The 4,074-nt window shown below is 43.8% G+C and overlaps 1 protein-coding gene across 1 annotated transcript in view; it reads left to right on the top strand.

The window, feature by feature from the left end:
- Nucleotides 1–7: 7 nt before the first annotated feature.
- Nucleotides 8–4,074, top strand: part of P4HA3 (prolyl 4-hydroxylase subunit alpha 3) — a 44,743-nt gene continuing 40,676 nt past the window's right edge. Inside the window, exon 1 of the mRNA XM_004381963.2 lies at nucleotides 8–192. The gene's annotated coding sequence lies outside the window, so the exon portion shown is untranslated. The remainder of the gene's footprint in view (nucleotides 193–4,074) is intronic.

Below are 4,074 nucleotides of genomic sequence, written 5' to 3'. Positions count from 1 at the left end.
CGGGGCGCGGCTGGCGGCGCTGCTGGCGTTGCTGGCGCTAGGGCCCGGGGATCCGGCGTGGCACGGGGCGCGGGGGGACACGTTCTCCGCGCTGACTAGCGTGGCTCGCGCCCTGGCGCCGGAGCGCCGGCTGCTGGCACTGCTGCGGAGCTACCTGCGCGGGGAGGAGGCGCGGTTGCGGGACCTGACCAGGTGAGGACAGGAGGATGTGGTGACAGAGAGGCCTGAGTGGGAGAGACTCACAGAGCAAGACCGAGACACTGTGGTATGAGTGAGAATGATTCTGAGGCAGTGTGTGACTCCAAACTCATTGTCGTTCTGCGTGAGACCTGAGACCCAGTGTCACACGGTGAGACTGAGACACTGTGGTGTGGGATGGGGAGTTGACTTTGAGGCCTGTTGTGATTCCGGACTCTGTGTAGGACCCTGGACCCTGTGTGGTGGTGGTGGGGGGGGGGAATGAAACCAAGTATGACCGTACAGGCACTGTGTCACACTGTGTGGGGCCCCACACTCCCATCACACACACAGTAGCACCCCAGATAGGTGGGACCATGCAAATAAGGTGTATGGAACCCTAATGAAGGGATTGGTCAGTTTTACCATCCCACTAGGCTTAAAAGAGCCAATCCCAGAGCCGAGAGGGGACCTTACTATCACCAAGAAAGAAGAGCCGGAAGTGGAACACGTCGTTGGACCCAGGATCCCTGTGCTGAGAACCTCCTAGATCCAGGAGACAGAGAGAGCTGTAACATTAGAGACCGCACAGGACAGCAAGAAGCAGTGGCAGAGAAACGGCAGTAGCAGAAACAGGAGACTAGTGTGAGATGGTGAGCTTCCTGGCCCACAGAGCAAGGTGGCTACAGTGGGCATGCCAACTTACAGAGCAAGAGAGCTGAGAGCCTTTGGGCAGGAGGCTTCCTGGTGGAGTGGGATGCCTCCGGGCACTTGTCAGTGGAGCTAGGCTTGCCAGCTTACAGAGCAAGAAAGCAGAGTGCCTTTGGGCAGGAGGCTTCCTGGCGAAGTGGGGTATCTCTGAGCACTTATTGGTGGAGCTAAAGAACTTTGTAACACTTGCCTGAGCAGAGCAGAGGCCAGCCCAAGAGGCCGAGGACCAGAGAGAGACCTGCCTGAGGGCATAGCTGAGAAGAAGCTGTCCTGACAGAAGAACTGTATCCTGAGTTGTTCCTGAACCTGAAGTGTAACCTGTTACTTTCCTCACCCATTGCCGTTGAGTCGATTCTGACTCATAGCGACACTATAGGACAGAGGAGAACTGTCCCATAGGGTTTCCAAGGAGCAGCTGGTGGATTTGAACTGCTGACCTTTTGGCTAGCAGCCAAACACTTAACCACTGCGCCACCAGGGTTACTTTTACTTCCCTAACAAACCCCATAATCGTGAGTATTGTCTGTGAGTTCTGTGTGGCCATTCCAACGAATTATCCAGCCCAGCAGAGAAGTAGAAAGTGCGGTGGGAGGGACGGTTGGCATCAGAATTGGTAAAACCGTTGGAGAGTGGAGGTATGTTTGACCTCCACTTCATAGGAATCAGCCTTAGGCTGTTGAGGCTAATGATGATTCTCTCCCCTCATGAAGTTAGAGGTCTGATGCCACTACGCCATTTTTACAGTTGTTGCTATTTTTACCCAGTGGTTATGACCACATCACTATATGAATATATCAATATTGTACTTATATCATGTGAGCCTCCTGCTAAACTGAGACAACCAAGGGCTGTCTCACAATGCACTGCTTATAAAACTGTGAGTGAGTGTAATTACATGTGATGGTCATGCTGATTCTGGGGCCACATGAAAAGAAGGTATGTATGACACTGACTGTGAGAAAGCCCAGGTACAAGAGAATCTAAGTTTGTGTGTGGAGGGTGTGTGAGAGATCTTGTTTGTTACTCAGTGGTGACTGAATGATAATGTAATTTCATACGTGACTTTATGTATGTAGCTTGCATGTAAGCAGGTTTAAATTTTCTGTTAGTTTGAAATAGTGTGACTAGGTTATGATATGCATACAGAATACATATGCATGTGTATTAATTTTGTTTAACAATAAATTATAATGTTGGTAATTCTTGTCATCTCTTTGGAGTAGCATAGTTGCTTAGTGTTCTATGGGTCTATGTTTATAGAGCAAAATGTTTTATTTTTGTTCTTAAAACAGGGTAATCATAGTCCAAATTCATTGGTAGAAATAGAATAGACTTTTTTTCTATTTGATTTCAGATCTCAACAAGCTATTTGCTTGTTCTCATACCACTAATTCTTTCCTTGGATGGCTTAGATGGAGATGAGGGGTCAGGATCCTGGTGCCAGCTCTCTCAGGGAACAGTCTCAGAAGACAGTGCTTGCAGCACTGGCCAAGAGCAACTGCCAGGGGGCCCCCTCTGCATGCTAATCTCCTTCACTGCCTTGTCACTGTTGTCATTGTCACGTCTTTGTCAGAGTAGCAGGTCTTGCAAACTTTATCCTATTTGATTCTTTCTTAAACACACATAATCCTATGAGATAATTATACATATTATTCTCTTTTAACAAATGAGAAATCATTGAAAATATGAGAAAACTAAAGGTTAGAGATATAAATTAACTTATTCAAGATTGTAAATCTAGTAGGTAGCAAATCCAGGATTAGAACACAGTTTTTTTTTTCATTGTTAATGCAACTCTCTTTCCATCATGCTATGATGTCCCTACTGCTGCCTATCTGATATACCAGGACCACAGACCAAGCCCCAGGGTTTTGTGAGAGGCCACAGGGCAGAGTGGTTAAAAGTCTGGATTCTGGGTTAAACAGGCCTCTGTTCTAATCCCTGGCTCTGACCTTGTCAAATTCCTTTACCTCTTTAAGATTTAGTTTCCTAATTTGTAAAATGATGGTAATAACAGTACCTATCCCCCCAGCGTTGCTGGGAAGATTAAATGAAATAATATTCATTTAAAGGCATTTATCATTCTGCTTGGAATGTAATAATGCTCAACAAATGTTAGCTCTTTATGTTGTTGTTTAAGACAAGCTGGTGAAACTAGTCCCACTTTTGGCTCTAAGTATTAATTAGGATTGTGAGAGGCCAGATAATAAAAAAGATTAGGAAGTATTTCACATTATTTTCTTATGAACAAGACTATGAATGAGGGAGTTCTATATAATTAATTTTGTAAATTTAGTTTAATATTTTGGGGACTCTATCATTCTGTTTTCTAGTCAATGCAGTGAAGCCTAGCAAAATGTTTGCCTTTTAACAACGGAAATTTTGGCAGCTTCTGCTGATTTTTCTATACTCCCAACCTGGTGATCTTACGTAACTTGAGATGTTATTTCTAAGGGCCTCAGTTCATAGTCTTCAAATTTATAAATCAAGAAATGAAATATTTCTTAATGTTGAAACTAATTCCTACCCAAGTTAATGAATGAAAATTATGCTAGTTATAGAAAGTAAAGTTAATCCCTAAGTTTGTTTGTTTTGTTTTCAGTTTAAAACATCACCAAGAGTAAAGAGAAGTATCAGCAGCAATATTTCTATGCAAGGAATTAAGCATTTAGAATGCTTCAAAAGACCTCAGACAAAGCCATTTCTGAATTCCAAAGGAGAAACATAATTGAATTGAAATAGCCCATGTATTGCGGTTGGAAAGCCTTCCCAGTCTATGCTTAATACAGGATTGGGTTACAAATTTTATGTGCAGATTCTTGAAGGAAAGGATCTGATTTTCCACTCTCAGCAGCATTTGTTAAAGCAAAAAGCCATTTAGGAAACCCTGAGGTTTGAATTCAGCATCCAGTAACTTGGTCTGTGGAAACCAGCTATTTGCTCAGAGACTGGCTATAAGGCCATCGTTTGGATTCCAAACTAGTCTCAGATATTAGTTGATAGGTTTTTTTTCCCCCTTGTATCTCAGAAAAATGACATATCTGAACGCTGGATTGAATTGGTGAGCTGCAGGAGAGAGCAACCTGCTGGTCTAAACAAATAGAACCCATAATGCAAAGTGGATGTGAAGAGAACAAGAAAGACAGTGCTTTTGACCTGATGGATTTTTTTTTTTTTTTTTTTTTT

Source organism: Trichechus manatus, unplaced genomic scaffold (assembly GCF_000243295.1).
Source record: "Trichechus manatus latirostris isolate Lorelei unplaced genomic scaffold, TriManLat1.0 scaffold00088, whole genome shotgun sequence".
Taxonomy (NCBI): domain Eukaryota; kingdom Metazoa; phylum Chordata; class Mammalia; order Sirenia; family Trichechidae; genus Trichechus; species Trichechus manatus.
Note: the sequence above shows the minus strand (reverse complement) of the source record. Positions and strands in the feature narration are given on the sequence as shown.